Source organism: Pseudopipra pipra, chromosome 13, assembly GCF_036250125.1.
Source record: "Pseudopipra pipra isolate bDixPip1 chromosome 13, bDixPip1.hap1, whole genome shotgun sequence".
Lineage (NCBI taxonomy): Eukaryota > Metazoa > Chordata > Aves > Passeriformes > Pipridae > Pseudopipra > Pseudopipra pipra.
Window position 1 is genome coordinate 12,917,520 of NC_087561.1, and position 20,718 is coordinate 12,938,237.

The 20,718-nt window shown below is 41.2% G+C and overlaps 1 long non-coding RNA gene across 10 annotated transcripts in view; it reads left to right on the forward strand.

Annotated features, from left to right (window-relative positions):
- The window catches only part of LOC135421525 (uncharacterized), a 122,112-nt gene extending 104,820 nt beyond the window's left edge, over positions 1-17,292 (forward strand). For 5 of the 10 annotated variants that reach the window (XR_010434044.1, XR_010434041.1, XR_010434043.1 and 2 more), the window contains 2 exons: positions 607-14,108; positions 16,666-17,292. This is a non-coding gene — a long non-coding RNA (uncharacterized LOC135421525). The remainder of the gene's footprint in view (positions 1-606; positions 14,109-16,665) is intronic. The other 5 variants (XR_010434042.1, XR_010434050.1, XR_010434047.1 and 2 more) reach the window with 4 other exon arrangements.
- Positions 17,293-20,718: the final 3,426 nt, after the last annotated feature.

Sequence of the window (20,718 nt, forward strand, 5' to 3'; positions counted from 1 at the left end):
GTAAAAAACCCCAGTTCTTAGGTCATAGAATGGTTTGGCTTGGAAGGGACCTTAAAGATGATCTGGTTCCAGCCCCCAGCTGTGGACAGGGATGCCACCTGATATGGCTGTTCTGGGTAGGACAGGTGGTGAGACCTGGCAAACGGTTAATCACATTGTGCTGAGGAAGGATGTGGTGAGGGGAAGAGATGCTCCGTGTGCCCCCCATTCAGGACTCCTCTCCAGCCCAAGGTTCAGTGGCAGATCAGACCTTGCAGCGCAGTTCCCTGGATTCAGGGTAGTCCAGCCTATATTCAAAGGAAAATATTCTCCTTTAGAACAAAGTTTCCTTGCAATCAGTTTGAATTGAACCTAGAAAAACTCTAATTATCGGCAAAATTTAGCCTGATGGGGGAAAAAAAGGAGTGTTTTATTTTGGAGCAGGATATGAATTTACCTGCAATAATTGCCCAAGGTAGGGAGAGAAAGCAACTGCCATGATAGAACTCTCAAACAATTATTTTAGATGTATTTTACTGTACTGTCCACTCAATGTTTTTCATTAACCCAGTAAGAAAACACAAGTTTTCATAGCCTGTCCTCCCTTTCTCTTTTGTTTCTGGCAAGAAGCCTGCAATTAAACTAGAAGATACTTCATGACAATGAACCCTCATCCTGGTGGCCACGTGGCTCAAGGCCCATGGGCAACATCCTCCATTGCACGGTCTGGTCCTAATAACCATGAGCAGGACTCTGAAAGGAGAGAGAATCTTGATGGAAAGAAGCACATTTGTTCCCGGGGCAGCTTCTGGACATAAAGCTTTTCCCTCCTGTAACTGTACAATCTACAGGAAAAGAGGTAAAAGCCTTGTTACTGACTGTGCTAATGCCATTGAGATGTTCAACATGAATGTAAGTTGTCTTCAGTCTGAATCTTTGTTGCAGCTGCTGTCAACACCACAAGTGAAGATCCCAAAATATAAAGCATTTTGAACTCACTCTTTTCATTTCCTTTTCATTATACGAGGACGATACTGCCTTATCTCAAAGACACACTTGCATATTTGCACTCTATAATGGAGAAACAGCACTACATACAGGTCCCTGAAAGTAAACACCAAACTCTGTAAATCTTGCATATAATTAGGAAATTTCTTCTGGATTTATTATTTTTTCCCCAAAGCTGTTACTGCTTGATTTGGCTGTCATCTGTGTCACTTCTATGGAAAGATTTTCTCTGTTAGAAAGGGAAAATCAGAGCAGCAAGCTAATAACTTGTTACAACAGGGAGATTTAAGGAAGAAAATAATGAAGCCGAGCTGCTGACAGCACTGTGGTGGCTGTACCTCCTCTTTAAGTGGAACCAGCCAGGATTACCCTTTGTTTTAGAGAGTCCCTCTTAGAAAGAACCCACACAAACCTTGGACTGGATGGACACACAAACATCCTTCAGACTGCAAAGAAAACAGCTTCCCCCATAAATATCCCCAGCCCAAGATCAACAACACAAATTTGGTCTCAACTTTATAACTTTGATTTAATTTCCTACTATATTAATTTTGGCCATTCAATCTCAATGATTTGTTGTGACCTTGATTTGATTGCTTAATTGGCTTAGCAAAGCCTGGATGCATTAGCTCTGTAACGCGCTTGCTTATTCTTTCTTGTAAGATCTATAAAAATAAGCAGAACTTATTTTACATTAAATAGCAGTCAAGCTTAGAAATCCCAGGCCAAAGATAATCTCAGGTATATGGAGGGCACTCTCTAGTCTAGTTCAATCTTGCCTTGTTCAGATCTGGCAATGTCTGAGTGTTGACATGTGCCCTTCAGTACAACTTCCTAGTTTGAGATCACTGTCCAGTAACAGCTTGGCTGAGGCATGAGCGCTCATTTTTTTCTCAGGTGACTTTTGTGGGGGTTGTTTCTGCTGATAGAAGCAGAGTTTGGAGCAGCTGGTGGCAATACCTTCTGCAGAGACAGTAAAACTTTCTCATATGCTTTGCTATCATCATTATACCTGACTGAACCCAGTCTCTGCTGCTGATTTTAAGCTTGCTGATGCAATGCAATGGCATTTCTGAATTTGCTTCATTTGCATTTAAACAATCAAGAGTTTTAATTAAAATGCATAAATGAATCATGCACTAGAAGCCCTATCTCCCATGTTATTTATTTTTTATATTAAACCTTCAGTTTGATGGATAAGCACTGCCATTGGTCATTTCTGCTAAAATGATCCCATCAGCAGTGAAATATCTGACAAATCTGATGTTAAATTTTTCATCCCTAGCTTTCAGCACTTGTGGTCCATTGAGATAAATAGTACGTCTCACACTTTTCATCTATTCTTTGAAGCTCTCTGGGACCAGCACTTCCTTGAAGAGGGAGAGGTATAGGTCAAAGGATTGTTTGAGATCCAAACAGTGCTCTCCTTATGGCTTTTTTATATGGCCTAGCACATCCACAGTGGTGAGAGTGTCTTTAACTTCTTCAGTGTCTTACATTTGTGACAACTATTGCTTCTTTCTCTCTAGTGACAGAATTTTGGTTTTTGGTACTGACCTGTTGATGAAACAGAAAGTGATGTGGACTTTCTCCTAAATAAAACCCATTTTCTTAATACTTTTTAAAAAATTATTATTATTTTTACCCTGTGACAGCGTTATCTGCAGTCATCACAGAAGTTCCTGCTACTTCCAGAATGCACTGCTTTGCAGCATGGTACTGAAATTTAACTCCAAGGAAAGTAATTTGTCCCAAGAACTGCATCCTATAGAAAATAAGGCAAAAAACACACTCTGCTGGTAGCTTCTCTCAGAGGATTACTGTAAAACTAAGCTAATAACAATGCAACATTCCTTCAAAAACTGAAATCTTGCTCACATGCTAAGAAGCTATAAGAGTAACAGCATCATCTGGTGGCTTCTGCCACAAAGAATGGATTAATTGATTTTTATTTTTTTTTTTGGTTCTACTTTCATTTAAATTCCTCATCTCTCAGGTGAGGCCAGGTCCTGAAGGAATGTGTGAGAGTTAAAACAGACGGAAAAGGATAAAAATGAGAGGAGGTAATAATGAAATCCGCAGCTATACTGAAACATTAAACTGCATCTGAGTATCTCAGATCTTTTTAAAAGGATTTTTTAAAGAACACTGAAAAACACCATCCTCATTGAAGTCAAGCTTCATTTACAGCAATGCCAGATGGGTTGGGATTTTCGAAGCATGCATTAAGAACAGGAACAATGCTGCTAAAGGCCTTGAACCTTAGATAAGGATTGGTGTAAACCTCCACAAAATCTTAAGACAATTCCTTTTCATCATTTCTTTTGTAAGTGCCAGATCAAATCCTTCAAACTCCTCCTGCATCTTCCTTTCAGAATTCTTATTAATGATCCTCTTAACACTTGGAGAGGTGGTATGTAAAAATGAGATGAACATACATTATTTTCAAAAGAGTTTCTGCTGCGAACAAGTGCTATTGTGATTATGACTGTAAAACAAGCTAATCCACCAAAGCTTACATCTATGGTTAGTGTAGTACTGTAGGCTGAATCAGCCTGCCTGAGGTATTAAACCTCCCCGACCTTAATGGGCTGAAGAATTCCCAGAAATGTCCAAGGTCCCTTGTAAGAAGTTTACCACGACCCAGATGAAGCATAAGGGCCATACTAGCCCACAGAACCCAAAGTCTCCAGGATTAGTTGTTGCAAAAGCTTATTAACAAGGCAATAAAATGAAAATTATTCCTTCTGGCTTTATTGGTGCATGATGTCTGTTTTACATTCGTACAGTTTCTGTCCTATCCTTGGCAGTTGTCTTCTTTGTTGTATTCTTACAAAGAGAGAAATATCAAAACATTAATTTAAGCTGTCACAATGCAAAGGGCTGACAGTCATATAAAGAATTATCATTGTGGCAGAGAATGAAGACAAGTTAGCGAAGGAAAATTAAAGTGACTAGCTAAACAGAACCAAACTTCTTGAAAAATCTAGGATATTGCCATGACAATTCGAATCACTCCAACTTTTTCTTTTTGTGTTTTCAGCACTTTCCTACACAGCCTATTATCAATCTGATAGGGAAAAGAAAGAAAAAGAAATCGCTTCACACGTAGTCTAGTTTCAGTGAAATATGTATTTCAAAAGAGAAGATTCATCCTGTACCAGTTTATGCAATAAGATAAATTGCAACTAACATCAATCTTTGTAATTTTCCATAATTGTAGAAGTCAGACTGACCAAGATTATAGCCTGTCTAATCTTTTTTGCTAATGCATACCATATAGAAATGTTTCTTTGTCCTCTCCAGGTCTTTTTTGCAAAACAAAAATTATTCCTTTCTAGCAAACAATAAGATTCCTGCAGGTGGTGGCTTGGGGTCTCAAATTGCTTTGCATATTCTTAAGAATAATTTTAAATACTTTACAAATAAGAAAAGGAAGAGACTGGTTAAAAGAAGAAAATAACCACTTTACTCTTGTGTTATGATTTTTAGCTATAGCTCTTGGGACACTTTACTCTGGCTCTGAAGAAAGTGAGAGCATGAGAGACAGTCTCAAGGTGCACGTCGATGCCCAGCAAGCCAGAGCACTGCAACCTGAATAAGTTGTTTTCTCCAGCAAAGAAAATCAACAGGATCTGTGTCATAGGACAGGTTTTCAATGCTTAGTCTTGTGCTCTGGCCTCTCATCATATGCTACCCAGCTAAGAGGTGGAGGCTAAGAATTAAATGCAAAGAGTTGGTGAAACTCCACATCCCATCTTCCACACAAATGTCTGCTGCCTTCTAGCTGTGGTATCTGCAGTGCAAATTAAGTCAGTCAGCATTGCAGTGGCTAACAGATCAGATTACTAATGAAGCATGAGTCCACAAGATTGCTTTATATAGTCAAAATTCATAATTAATTCCCATACACATAAGCAATCATTGAGTTCACTCAGCTAGCACATCAAAACCCGATGAAAACACCAAAGGCTGAGCAAATCAGTCTTCCCAAGGTAGATGAATGAGAGGCTTACATGACTAATGCCAGCAGGACAGAGGCACAAAACTCCCTGTGGATGTAAGGACATAAGATCCTTTCCACTTGTTCATCATCCTTACCTGTCTTTAAGTACTGTAATCCTGGAATTAGAAAAGCAGAGTGTTTAGAAACACCGCAGTAGGTTGTGTGTGTATTCAGCAGCAGTAGGCATTCAATCCAATCAACCCCAAGAGCAGCCTACCAGCATTGTCTGGTAGAGCAGGTTGGCCAAGGCCTGATGTGTCCTCGCAGGGTTGGACCCTCTGCAAGGTGAAGTCACACCTAAAACATCAGTCCAGATCATGAGACAGAAAAAAAATAGCAGGGAAGGACTGCAATCACTATTACTCTCCAAATAAATCAGATGTACATTATGAGTTGGGAAAGCAGACAAGAAAACACTTAGAAATGTAATAAATGTGAATTGCTGCAGTCACACCAAACACAGCTTCATTCCCCTAATTGTATCAATTATTTTTTATGATTGTGATCTCAAAGATGTTAAGTTTTGTAAGAAGACTTATTTGCAAATCACTTTGATTACTACCTGTGCATAGTGTGAATGTGTTTAAAAGCTTCTGCATATTCTCTTTGGCCCTCTGATCCCCTGTTGCAGCATCCTGAATCAGCTGGGAGAACATTAGGCACTTTAGACACTTCTACTTGAAGCATTCAGACAGTCCTGGAATTATTGGGGTAACTCAAATGGAAAGTCTTTGTCTAAGCTGTCCTTTCATTGATCCCAGGGCTCTTATGACAGACTTTGCTTTTCATATTTCTGTGTCTCTCTTTCATTTTTTAATCAGATATGTTTTACTGTGAGGAAGAATTTGACCATTTGCTATTGTGTTCTAAGAAATAAGCCTACTAGACCAAGCATTCAAGGTAATTTCATTTCTGCAATAGGAAGTATAATTGAAGAATCATATTTTCAATGTAAGACACTATCTAAAACTAGTCCCTGGTATGAACCCTGGTCAACTATATACAATCCTCTTTAATATGGCCTTTGATAGCATTCATTTAGCACTCCAGTGCAAAGCCTCCAAAAGGGCATTGAATGAAATTAGTTTCCAAAAGGACTGGAACAGTAACAGAAGTATCTTCCTCTGAATTAATGGCAATCTTAAAATCTCAACTGCTTTGAAACAGCACATTAATCCACAATGAAAATGTTTGCATAGCATTAAAAAAATACAAACAGGATTAACAAAGAACTTTCCAAGGACAAGATATATTCAATTCGATTTTAAGAGTGAAAGGAAAGTTAAGTGCCTTAACTTTTTTTTTTTTTTTTTTAAAAAGAGAGAATTAGAGAGAGACATTATAACTAGATGAGAGAAAAAACTAACCCTGCCCTCCTCTTCCCCAAACACCAACTTGAATATTGCAAAGTTTATTTAGTAACCATCTATCACCATCACAAATGTAAATCTAACTGCTCATTGATGCAGCATGCCTGGCAATGGGTCTGTAACACACTTGTCACAAACACTCTTTCCAGGCCATGCTGTAAGGCAGCCTGAGCCTGTAAGAGCCCCTTGTACCCCAGAGCTCCCCAATGCTCATACCAGGATCAATAACAGCAACTTCACTGGTGCAAGGAGTAAGATCTGTGAGCAGATCTTTTTGGAAGTTTTTGGTCATGCAGCTCTACAGACTGTAAAGGGAAGCACCACCTGAATAATTATTCACCAAAGGAAGGGGAGGCACTTCCAGAGCAGGAAGTCATCCCCTTTCAGACTCTATTTTATGGTGGCATGAAGTGACTCCTCTTTTTGTTGACTGCAGAAGAAGATTAAGCAACAAGCTTAGACTAGATAATAAAGCTTCAGAAGGCTAAAATTAGATTGGGGGAATCCTACCCAAAATATTTTCGGGTTTGGTCTTCAGCTAACCTACAGCTAGCCCATTTCCCTGATAAAGTGTGTGAAACCATTCCCCCAGCAAAAGTTTGCCTATTATAATATACACAGTCTGGATCCAGAAAGCAATGAGCAAAAAGCTTCTGTAGGACAGAGAACAAAAGGCTGCCAAAAGAGGAGCCAATTGCCTTGACTGCGCCTTCATGAGGACACTGGTTCCACCTAGAGTCTATGTTTCTCCTTGAGACTTTTCACCAGCTTCTCATTTCTCCTTCGTGTTCCCTTTTGGGCTGAGCAGAGCTGTAGCACCAGATCTGCTCTTACCATCACTGTTCAAAGAGCAGTTTCAGTGCTATGCAACACGAGTAAAGGACAAAGGTAGCCTGGAGTGGAGGTGAGATTCTGAAAGATGAAACAGCATCATCTACAAATTATCTACCTGAAAGATATGGGCTTAGGAAGGCTCATCCTCCTACAGCAGAAACAAATTCTTACCCTGGTCCAGTCTCTGACTTCATTTCTCCATCAAGTCAGGGCTGGCCTGGTGACCACTCTGCTGAATGTGCTGAATGCAAGATGAAGCCTTCCTGCCCTCTCTGTCCTGTTCCTCACTTTTAAACCTGCACATCTGCACACACATCTCAGCACCTGTGCTGGGGGACCTTGTTTCTAAAAGTGAATTTAGAATGAGATGAACAGGGATTGTTTAGGGAGCAAAGAGCAAACCTCTTTTAAGCCTTAAAACTATTCTTAGTAGAGTTTCTGATTGCTCCAGGGTATATATGTGCTCACATGTATGTTAGAAGTGCAGCAAAAATGATTAAACACACGAGGGAAGAGGCTTCCATCTAAAAAGTGATTAAAAAGACTAGCATTGTTTAGTTTACAAAACACAAGAGTAAAAGATGATATAACAGAAGCAGGGAGAAGGGGCTATTTATTTTGTTTTCTCTGAAGCACAAATATGCATGGAAAGGTGAAGGAAAAATGATGAAAACATTTGCGCAGTGTATAATCAACCCTGCAACTCATTGCTGCAGGATATTAGGCAAATTTTTCAAAAACATTTCTAAATGTGTTTGATGCTATGAATAATAAGCCTCAGTTCCTGAGGTGAAGGAAAAGCAAAAACAAACCATCTCCCCAAACTGGAAGGACGGTTAGTCCCTGTCCTTGTGCTTAGATTGGTTAGAGATGGAATTTTTGTCTCCAGAGGGATGGCATTATTTATTTATCAAGTGCATGATATGGGAGTGCTCGTTTCCTTCAAGCGGGAGGTTCTGTAGAAGGCAATTAAAGGGGTCAGCAAGTGCAGCTGTAAGAAGTCATTGCCGAAAGATTTGCCCCAGAATACATAAACTTAGTAATGGTGAAGTGGCTTGGGTTCAGTTACTTTGTTCTCAGCTGGTTATTTCCTCAAAGAACTTCAACTACAGCTAGGTAACAGTCAAGGCTGTGAATGAAAATGGAATAAAATATATTTATGTCCTTGGAAACTTCTTCACTAATCCTGCTTGTTTCTACACACTTGTACATGCCAAGTAAACACTTTCGCTGCAGATACAGCCTATTTTGGGTATAAAAGGGAAACTGTTGTACCTCCAATATTACTCCAAGTTAGCAGCGAGTGGAGTCTGGATTTTAATGGTCCCCTCCACACCAACCAGTGCTGAGAGCAGCCTGAGAGGGAGTCGATCTGGGTGCTGAAGTGACATGGCAGCCCAGTGCCACGCTGCTGGGGCTGCTGTCGGCTGTGCTCCCGCATCCCGTGCGGCTGCAGTTGGTGCTGTCAGACCGGGAACGAGCTGGGGAGCAGGGAAGGTGCTGCTGTGAGCAGAATTAGTACCTGCTTAAAATGTATATGGAGAACAAACTGTCTTTTTAAAAGAATTTTAAATGCTACTTCTGGCTTATGAATAGTTTCCTTGCAACTGTCAGGCCATCTGCTTGGAGAGGGGTCTGTGCAGTCATGAAAAGGATCTTAAAATATACTCTCCTCATAAACATCTTTTGTTTGGAAAATCCACATGCATCACATAATGCAGTAAATGGCAGCACAAGCTGAAGTGAAACATTTTTAAATGCCGAGGATGCAACCTTGGATACAGCTCCCCCCCCCCCCCCCCGCCTCCCCTCTATTAATAAGCACGCTTTAAATGCACCCTCAGACACATTCTCTTACAGCCTCAGATTGGCAGCACCCACCTGCTGGGAAACATGCTAAGATAACTTCCTTGGGTACATCCAAAATACCAAACTGGGTTGTGGGCAGAAAAGAAACAGGCTCCTGCAAAGCAGCTCTCTCGGAGATTACATCATTCTCACAGCCAATTTTCTGCCTACACTGCACCATTTTCTACGGGGTGTGTGTGTGTGAAAAAAAAATAGCATACGTTCGTGTGTACACAATCAAAAAGGCCAAATTAAGGATGTGCAAGCACATATAATTCTAGCATTTCCTAACTTTTGGGAGCTTAGGTTTTCAGAACTGCTTGGTACGTGAATATATACAATATATACATATGCACATAAACATTTATTTGGTTTGCATGCTTAGAATATGAAATCCTGTGTATGAGAAGAGTGTTATGCTTTCCTTACATTTTTTTCTGTTTATTTTCATCATTCTTTGGTCATTTTTTGTTTACCCACTTTTTGTTATTCTAATGTAAGTTCAAATATACAAAATGCTAATTTGCTTTTACATAAAAATGTAATAAAACTTTCTGGCTTTCTTTATAAACAAATTTTAGCAGGAATGTTGATGGGATGCTGTATACCAAGTAAAGAAGAAATACTGTTTAATTATCTTCCATATAAAATCCAATAAAACGTTCTGGCTTTTCTTATTTTTCTGTACTGGGGATTAACATCAGTGTCTTTGTGATGAGAAATCTGCATTCATGGCTCCTCTATTTAGATTTAAATAGGAATTATAGTTCTTGGCAGAAAGGGATCTGTCAAATATCACAGCATTTGTGGCAGGTGGTCACTGCATTGCTTAGTACAGACACTGCCTGCTTAACCATAGCCTGAAGTAAACATCAAAAGTCAATTATTCTCTTTGTAAATATTTTATTTATATTTTGGAGGCTAACAAACATCTTTTCAGTGCTTGGCTGAGACCTTCCTCCATGGATCATAATCCTACTGAACCTGCATTTGGGTGGTTAAGAATGTGTTTAGCAATCCAGGGATACCAGCTTAGCTACCACTGTATATTGGGTTTCATAACCCAATTCTCTGCTTCAAAACCTTTAATGACTTGGCTGGGTTGAAGTGGACAGAGCTAAAACTTGTCACGGTTGTTACCACTGCAGCTGCCAATTAGTACGACAACCATGTATTATTTTGCCTTTCCTCAGTTAAACTGTATTTTGAATATAAATAATGAAAAAGAAAAAAAACAAACAGGGTCCATTTCCTTGGATTTAACACTTTGGGGGAGGGAAAGCAGGAGGTCTGGTTTAATAGCAAGATAAGTGTGTGCACAGCGGCCCTGCAGTGGTAACTTGAATGCACAGTGAGTAGCAAATGTGGAACAAGAGCTGAACTCTGAGGGTCAAATGCCTTGAAGAAATGTCTTGTTGCAGGGTGAACCTACTAAAATAAAATGACAGTATCTGGCAAGTTATGCATACATGGCAGAATCTCTCCCCAAACCACCATGGTGTGGAAAACGTCGAAAGATGCTGCAACACATTTTAGATCCTTATTTGAACTCTGTCTGAACTCTTCGGGCCATTAACTAATCAGATCATCTCATTTAAACAATGTTATAAAAATAATCAAGTACTTCTGCCTACATAAATACACTTTGAATATATTTACCTTAAAGAACCGGGATTTCTTGGGTGTTTACTCCTGACATTCGGGAAACAGAAGGAGCACAAAATATTAAGGAGAAGCAGAATTCTCTGAGATGGGGCTCTGGGTAATTTTCCCTGTAAGCCTGTTTGGTGGCAAGTTAATTGACTCCCACATTACTGAAACTGCAATGTACTAAAGCACTGGGTGCTCGTTTTGCTGCACTATTTGACTGGCAAAGGCCATCTGTTCTATCCCATCCATCCACATGCACAGCGTCTATTGTTGTCAACAGGATTCACATACACGTGGATCAAGGCAAGCATGTGCCTCAAACTGTTTTGATCCCTAGAACATGGATTTTTCATTTTCTTTGTTTCTTTGTGCTCACCCAGTAATAATACTTGTCATCTGAGAATTCATATTGATCTTGTCATTGCCTTAAAATTGGATGACAATTACTATCTCTGTCAAAATTCGATCTGATGAAATGGCTCCAATTAGGAAGGAAAAAGAAGGAATCCATCACAGCAGGGAGCATTGCATTTGGCTTTAGAGTAGAAAAGCTTCTATTAAACGGGAACTGTTGGAAGAAGCAAATGGGAACAAGCTTGACAGATATTAGGGCACCAGTCTCAAAATCCATAGAAATTAGGTATACATATGAAATGAATAGCCATTTAATATTTGCAGTCCGTATCTCTCTGCAAATCTGAGTTGAAGCTCCTCTGACAATAAATGCCAGTAACTGTTGTTTTCATTTTCTGATCTGGTCAGACACACAGTGGCAGTTGACGCCAGGCTTCCTACATTTTCCAATCCAGTTCTGATCACCAGTGTAATTATAATACATTATCAAGAGTAGATTTGCTGAAGTTTTGGAAATGATAACAGCATAAATTACATCTTGTTTCCAGATACTGATCTTACCTTGAAACTAAATGGGAAGAGGTAGTGAAAGAATTGAAAACAAAAGAGTGAGTGCACTTCCATCGCTACTGATATTGACACTAAAGTAAAAAACTTATCCCTGCCAATTACAAAAAAAATTGTGCTAATTACAGATTTTTTGGTTTATAAATTAGCCCTGAAAAACTAGCGCGTGCATTTGTGTGTGTGTAGGGGTGGGGGAACCTTTTTCCAAACCAAAGATGTTTGTTTCATATCAAGTTAATGTTTTATTCAACTAAAAAACCCTGACAGTGTTCTGTTTCTGAGGTCAGGTTCACCTGTAATTCTGGGCAGGTCTTACCTGGGAGCAGAGAGAAGGATGTTAGTGCTCAGCTCTCCACAAAGGACCGGAAGCCTCCACCCACCCAGCAGAATATCTCAGCTCAAGGCCATTCTTGCATTGGTTTCTCTGAATTGGCCCAGTAAATGCTGTTTCTTCACAAATAAAAGCATGGCAGGAACTGGCTTTTTGATTTGTACAATTATTGAGCTTCTGAACATGAGACTGCACAGTTTACCTCCCTGGAAAATCATGTTTTCTTAACTACATGGAAGAGCTCCTCAAGACACTGAGGGAACCCAACCAAGCACACTATGCCTTTAGCAGGTGGTGATTTTCCAAGCTAAAAATGTAGGATCCGTGTGATGCAGAGATGAGTCACCACACCTCACACAGCAACAGGCTCTTCAGTGAAAGGAGGTAGGTGAGCTGGTGCTCACAGGTCTTCCTCTAGCAAGCTGGGTAGACATGATTTCCTTTTCCCCAAACCTTTCTCCCCCCACCTCTGTTTTCATTAGCTAAAAACCTACTTACTGACTCTGACCTACATTTGCAATAGTTGCAGAATGCAACAGAACTGTGTTTCTGGGGAATTTGCTATTTGCTAAAAATTTTAATCCAAGCCATTTTGAAATGTTATATGTTAACTGAGCAAACACAGCAATCAGAAAAGTATACAAACCCCAAGCAATTGTCCTGGATTTGTTTACAACGCACTGCTATTAATGAGCATCTGGGATGAGTATGGGATCTTGTACTATGGATCTCATGATCTGTACAATAATGGCTGATTTTAATTGACTTTTGCTTCATATAGCAAATCCCAATTGGAGAAGTTCCAGGATGCTGCTAGTGAAGAACTGTGGGCGGGTGCATGTTTTGAAGTGATGGTAAACATTGTGACATATACTGTGTGTACCACATATTCTCATATGCACATTTTGACTTTTGTTGCCTTGGCTTTCACACAGCATTTCTAACATAGACATTCCTATTTGCCAGTTTGAGTGGAAATCTGTTAATATGTGAATACTGCTCGCCAGCACGTACCAGCATCACTGGACTCTCAGCACTTCTCTTCTCCCATGGAACACCCAGCCCTGCATGCTCAGAGGGGCTCCACAGGACTGCAGCATCTGTGTGAGCAGGACTGGCAGAGCTGCTATGAGAAACCATAACTCTGAGAACATGTAACTCAGCTCAGTGAGTGATCCACTAATTCCCAATGTAAGCCACATCACCAAAAAGGCCTCGCTCTTTTACTGCCATGGATTCTATTTGCCTTTCAAGAGATGCTGGTAGCTAATGCCAAATTTGGTCAAGCTGTTTTAGCACTTGGAGTACTATGGGTATTAAAATACCTTTAAAGGTCTGGGACTTTGAGCCAGATTACCTGTATGATGTATTTTAATGACTAGCCAACCCTTCTGCTTGAACTGAAATTTGTCCTGAATCCACAGTAGCTCTTTGGGAAGCTGGACTCAGCCAAGATTTGCACAGGTTTTTTAATTTGATGCATTAAAAAGTCCCCTGCTACATATCCCATTCTGCCTGGCTGCAATATCATGGCCAATATTAGACTAACAATTTGGTTTTAGGCTCTTTCCACAAAAACATTTGCATCACACAGACCAAAGCTACAAGGTATTTATAGGCACTGAAGCTATGTCTATCCTCTCCCTAGCAATAATGTGCCCTGAGCACAGGGAGGGTCTCTGCTGCTGCTCACACCACTGCCTGTGTCTCCAGTGATGTGGCCAGAGTGTGTCTGATAACATTGCAGCAGCTCCTCCACTTTAGCCTTAAAATATTTTTTGAAAAGGAAGGAAAAAAAAAAGAGATAAATTTTCCTCAGTGCAGCAGAACCACTTCTCACAGAGTCCACCTGGTTGTTAGACAAGAATCAGCAAGAGAGATTTGCATGTGTGAGGAAGCCAGTGTGAAGTAGCTGCTCGAATCCACTGTGCTGCACACAATGAAACGAATGCTGGTGAATGGGTGTTTCTGTGAGGTAATACTTCCATCACATCCAATTCTAATGTTATCCAGCACACTGCCTTGCCAAGAGCCTTCTTTGTATTGCAGGAAGCCATCTGTGATGGTAACTAAAATGGGAACGGAACAGGATTCACTTTGGAGCGCCCGTCAGAAGTGCTCCCCTCCGGCACGCGCTGCCAGCAGCAGCATCTCTTCCAAGGTGAGGAAGGCACTGTCTGTGCACATCCCAGAACTACCCAAAATGGATGTTGTGCTGCTCACCTGCCATTTTCATGTGGTGCACATACCATCTCTATGCCTTGAACCATAATGTGTCCTTGGTGGGCACCATTAATTGCTATGGAGATGGTGGGTGGGACGATGGATCATTTTGAACAGGTTATTCAAAGCCTTGTTTTCAGTCTTTTAAGCATATCTCCTGGCAGAAAGTGCTGATTGTTTTCATTGATCTTTGCTGCTTCTGGTTTAATTTTTCTTTCTCTATCTTCAAGTCTCTATCTTTGTCCCTTTCTTTGCCAAACTATTCATTTGCTGCTGGCTACTCACAGGTCTGTGTTTCAGAGAGCTTCCTGTTTTGTCCATCTTGCTGTTCTATTTTCCATATATTTTTTTCTCTGCAAATTTTGCCTTATTGTGCAGTGGCATGTGACTATCTGCTAATGCCAATATTACTCCTTGAGAATGCTTTTTCCTTGCATCATCAAGGGTTTAAGTGGAAAGTCTTCAGCACAGTGCAAATTTCACTCCTGAGAAAATCCATCTTTTGAGGTAGCTGATTTTAATTAAAGAATACTCTCTCTCCCTCTCTCTCTCTCTCTCTCTGGATTATACTTTAATTTCAGTCTCTATCACAACAGTAGATACTTCTTAGATAAAATGTATTTTTGTCTCTTTTCATCCATGATTATCTGTAGTTCTTAAACACTTGGGGTCAGCAGCTGGTCCCTAGTTGATGTAGTTCAGGAATAATTCTATTCAAAGGAATTAATTCAGAACAAAATTGGTTTTAAGTTCAAAATCAGGCAAAATGTTCATAATATTGTGCCCTTATTACATATGTGAGTGAAACTCCCAGAAATATCAGTGATAACAATCACGGTAATAAACAGTAATCTCTGAAATGTATAACCCCTTCCTCCTGAGCATTTTAGACATCAATGCATTAAGCTGCTGTCATATGAAGAAATGTCATTATCCTAATTTTACACAAGGGGAAAAAGGGTGACAGGAAGTTAAGAAAGCACCTGAAATTCTTGTAACAAGAACTGAACCTACGTCTCCTGATCTCCTGTTTCTAATGTCCTAAGCACAGAGGGAATCTGTTCCCAAGGGATATAAAACTGAGGTCTTGAGAGTTAATAGTCATGAAAGAATCAACACTATTCAAAACAAGTACATTTTGAGTTTCTGCCTCCATCATCCTGCCAAATTATGATTGAAATAATATCAGTATCATAACTTAAATTGTTTATGCATGATTAATTTGCACATTTAAACCATTTCCAGATTTCTCACAGAAATGGCTGAAGCATAATGCTGGGTAGAGAAAGTCTTGCTGCAGATTTAAAACCTTACTGGTGTGAAGCTGGAGTGAAACCCTGTCACTTTTGAAGCCAAAAGCAAAACTTCCCCTTATGGCAGAACCAGGATCCTGGCCAAGGTCCCTGCGGCCATGAGGACTCCCCTCAGTCCCCCCAGATAAGTGTTTCTTCATGTGAAACACTTGTGAAAGATATGGGTGTGCATATACACACGTGTATATATGTGACAGAATGCAGGCAGATGCATATAAACCCACACAGAAATTATGGGACGAGTTCAAGCTGGCAAGAGGGGGTTGTTCTATTTTCTGTGTGCTGAGTGACATGAAGCAAGTCGTTAAGTCATTGCACCAGCCATTATGGGGTTTTTTCCCCTTTCTTTCCTCTGCTTTTTGTTTGTTTGTTTGTTTGTTTGTTTTAATGCCCCCCCCCCAACACAGATATGTATCTCTGCTTAGTCATGCACTTCTTATCTGAACAGAATTAAAGAAAAAAATATGTATGTAGGATAAGTGTAGGAATAAAATGTGCTTTGGCAAAGTGCTTTAAACTGCCTTTCTGCCAGTAAGCCATTAATTTGTGCTGCTTTGTGTTCTCCAAGCTCAGAATAATTCCCATCTGCCTTGACTCACTATCTAACACAGAAAGGAAGAGGTCCTTTTCTGAGCATGGATGAAATAGGAAACTTTTTGTATAAATGAAGAACGGAGCTTGGAATTCTGGTGTTTCTACCACTGGGACCTAAAATAACTTGAGGTCCTGCTCTTTTAATTAATTTCATTATGATGAGCCTGCCTCTCCTGTCCATGTATGTTTTTCCAGCTTTTGTGTTCCTGGCCTGCCTGAAATACAAATGTATTCCCCTTCTTTCCTCCTGCTGAAGCTGAAGATGCAATCACATCTTTGAACCATCTGGTTTTTAATTTATTATTTTCCCCCATTGCATTAACGGGCTCTCTCGTTTTTCTGTCAGGCTAACAACTTGGCTCCTGTTTATCTTAGATATGTTAACATGCTGTTCCTCTTCTGGGCACTCGCTCAGTCTATTGTATTTTCTGAAATTAAACACCAGGGAGTTTTTAATATTATTTTCTTCATCAGCCCAGGGAATATCCTCTACCTTTACAGCCTCTCTTCCTCCTTTTGTTGTTCCAGCGAACATTTTATGACTCTTGCTAAATTTAGGTTAATATCTTATTTTTCTGTCCTCTCTAGATCTCTCCCAAGATGATTTGTTGGAGCCTGCCTAGGCACGTTCCTGTGTGAGGAACTTGGTGAGCAACCTACTCATGTGAGGCCAGAGAGCATCCAGGATTCCCTGAGGGAGGCAGAGGAGTCCCTGCAGAACTCCTCATGCGTCCCCATGGGGCAGGACACAAGATTTGGGAAAAACCTTCCATGCCTTTGTTAACTCACCCACAAAATGAGTGGATTGGTGCAGTGGAGCCCCTCACATTGACACAGCCAGCTCTTGTCCCAGCCAGGTGAGGCTGTGCCAGGCAGGGCAGCCTGGCAATCCTGAGACATAACAGGGAGCTGTACATCCCCAAGATGGCTTGGGAGTTCCAGGTAATCACAGTATGGAGCATAACGTGGATTTATATTTGTTACTTTACTTGCCTATGGTACCTCCCAAGAGCCTTCTGAGGCATTCCATTCTTTAATAAGCTGAAAGTGCTCCGAGATTTTTCTAATGAAAATGATATAGGAGCACACAGTGTTATTATTAAAACCTCTCTCTTTTTCTCTAGGAACTGCTAAAATACATTTACAGTTTATATCCTTTTTGGTGAGCATTAAACTTTCTAATTTAAAATAATAAAGCCTGGTTTGCTCGCTTTCTTTCCCTTCTATTTCAAAAATATAAAAAACTGACAGTTTTCTAACTATTCTTATTTTGCTGAGTGATTTTTGGATTTCAATAAAAGTAACACTGTGGTTACAACACTTTGTGAGATAAGCAAAGAGATTTTTTTTACAGCACAATTATGGAAATTTCAAAGAATCTTATAAATATCCTGCTATTTGCATATATGAGATAAGCATATTTTAGTAATGGTTATGACAGGCTAGCAAGGAAAATGTGTGGGACAGCTATATAGCAAATACATGCAAACATGAGGGGGTGTCTGTGCACATGCAAACAGAGAGAGGGTGTCTGTGCACTTTTCCAGTGAAACCTGTCCTCAGTGGGTGCAGGATCCCCAGGAACACATGGTGCTCCCCAAGGAAAAGGACCACCCCTATCCTACGACTCAGTTTCCCCCCTCACAGATGCAAGATTAGCGTTATTTTTCTAACACAACAAGGCATTTTGGTTGATCCAGATGGTGAGCACTAGATAAGAGTTAATATGCCAGCTCTGAGTTTTGTTTCCACTTACCAGGGTACAAAGGCTGGGATTTGCCAGGACCTCAGGGTGCAGCTGTGCCGTATCTCAGCTGTCCAGGCTCAGGGCTGGGGGACATGGGGACGCTTGCAGTGTGCACTGCCAGCCCCACCACTCTGCTGCCACAGCCCTCACTCCTCCCAGGGACAAGGGTTGAGCCTCACCAAGGCAGGTCACTGCTGCCAGGGCTGCTGCTCAGCAGGCTACTCCAGGCTGCCTAAAAGGCTAACACAGCCCTAAGTGCTCCTGAAAAGCCCATGAGGCAACTAAGGCCAGCTTGGTCTGCAACACATACCCAAAGCTCCACTCAAAATCCCATGAGAATGGAGCCATAGCCGCCTGAGAGGCTTTCTGAAACGAACCGTGCTTTCATTCTGTTGTTTGCCTTTGTATTTTTAAGTTGGAAATTGCTCCTCGGGTTATGCCTCAGAGCTGCTGGGAAGCTCCTAGAATTAGTGTGGCAATTTTCTCAGTCCTTTGTTGAAAAGGAAGAGTCCACACAAAAAATGCACTGGCATTCCAGCTGCATAAACAGTGTAAATTGCTGTCAAACAAAAAGACGATTTAGCTAAAATAAACCCCAAACAAACAATCCCCTCCACACACACTTTTCTGTCCCCATTAGAACCACAGGTTTCTATTCTGTGGACCTCCCATCCATCTGCTTGGCCCTTGAAAGAGTCCTTGAGAAACAGAAAAATGAAAACCACTTACTTTCTGAAAACTAATCTTGGCTTCCCAGTGCCTGGCTTTCAGGGGAGTTCCACTTGAGGCTTGATTTCTGTAAGTGCAGATTCTCAGTATGTCCTGAACAATTAGATACCTTTGAGGATGTTGAAAGCAAGGCATAAAAAACGGAATCAATCATGAGTCTTGTTTGACAACTGACACTATTTCTAATGCAAAAAAACCCCAAGCACTAAATAAAACAGTAATAATAAAAAAAACCCAGAAAGCTCAAAATCAAAAGAGAATCTACCAAACCAACCCTCGTCTCTTTAGGTTTTAAACCACACATTTCTTCTACAAAAATTTTTTTCATTATCCTACCTAGAAAAAAATTACAGAGGTAGAGATCCATCTTTTTCCTCCCCTGCTGAGGCAGATGACCTTTTTCAGAAGCCGGAGTGAGTCCCCTGGCTTGTGCAGCACAGCCAGGGACCCTCAGGAGGTTCACTGGGGGTGCTAATGGATGTCTTCTGGTGTTTGCAAGTCCTCCTTCCACACCACAAAACTGGAGGGGAGATGGGATGACAGCATTACCCAGATCCTACAGGAGCCCATCAACGCAGCCTCTGGGCAGAAGGTGAGTGCTGGCATGAGGAGTCTGAAGGCAGTGAGCGGGACTGTGAGCTGCCCAAACTCTAGGCAATAATGTTGTAATTTGTTCCCAAGCTCTCACAGAAGCCTGTCCCTTCTGTAATGGAGACAGAAAGGATTACAAGCAACTGCTGCCTCCCAAGCAGTTGATATTCACAAGAAAAATAGAAGAGCAAGGAAAGGGGCAGTTTTGCCTCGTCAGCTAATGATCCTTGACTCTTTTGCTTTGTGTTTTTGGTAGCAACCACAGAGAGGTCACACATGAAACTGTGGAAGTATGAGGTATCTTTATTAAATATATCAATGGAGTTTATTAAATGGAACACACAGTACTGGGTAGTGTAAGCCACCGTTGGACGGGCTCAGGGTCACGCAGGCCTCCTGCCTTGATGTCACCAGCTTTCGGATTAATACTATGAGCTCACAGCGTGGGCCTGATTAGAAGGCTGGGTCCCAGGTGGTTTTACCTCTGCCCTCTGCCAAGGCTTTGTTTGCAGCGTGAGCAGTCAGCTTTTCAGCTCATCACCCAGCCGAGGCGGATCACGGAGGTCTTTTACCACCTCTGGCAGATGCGGGGCTCACAATTCCTGTCCGGCGGGAGGAGGCCGCAGAGGTGGAATCATTATCTCCTATTGTCTGATTGACTGTTTGGGCTCTTGGAAAAGTCTTCTTTTTGAAGATCTTTCTCTTTTCTTCATTTTTTTTTAATCCCCCCCCTCCTTTTCTTCTCATTTTCAACGTGCACCGGGAGGGCAGAACAGAAAAGGAAGCTCAAAGACGTTTTTAGCTTGCTTTCTCTCAAGAGATTCTAGTTCATGGCAGAAAAAACAAGTCCCTCTGACAGGAAAAAGACCCACCACTGTAACAAGACAGTTTTCCCTTTTGGAGCCATTGGATTGCTTGCACAGGTTGGGGACAGCCAAAGATGGAGAAACAAAGGAAAGAGAAGCCCAGGCTGTGCTGAGAGGTGAGGGAGGATGTAGTGTAATCCAGAGGAACGCAGATGGGAGGAAGGGATTTAGCATGATGGTGATCACTGTGTGATTAGAGGTGACAGGAACAATAGTGGATGGCTGTGTCTACACTACTTGTTAGCAGCACGCTGGCCTCTCAGGAAAGAGGGATGTCTCCTGTTAAAGACAGTACTTTTAAATTGAAGTGGATAGGACTGCAGCATGGAGGGAAAAGAGCAAAGGAAACAAAACATAAGGACTTTCAAACTGTTGGGTGAGCCTGTGTTTTTCTTACAGCCACGGCAATGCATGACTAGCTCTGTGAAAGTGGGGCTGATGTAGTTTTAAGCCATCCTTACATGCCATCCAGTTGTGGATGACCAGGGAACTTGGAGATAAAAGCCTGAGAGTTCCATGCTGCTGCCCAGGACTGAGTACATCAAGGCCTACGCACTGGTTTTATCCCACTAACCATCCACACTGCCAGCAGAAGGTGCTTAGCTCAGCCAGAGGGTGCAAAACAGTGAGGAGGCAGATGCAGCCATCTCAGGGAGCATCCCTGACAGCTCTGCTGATTCCAGTCCTGTCTGCCCAGTGCAAAACACT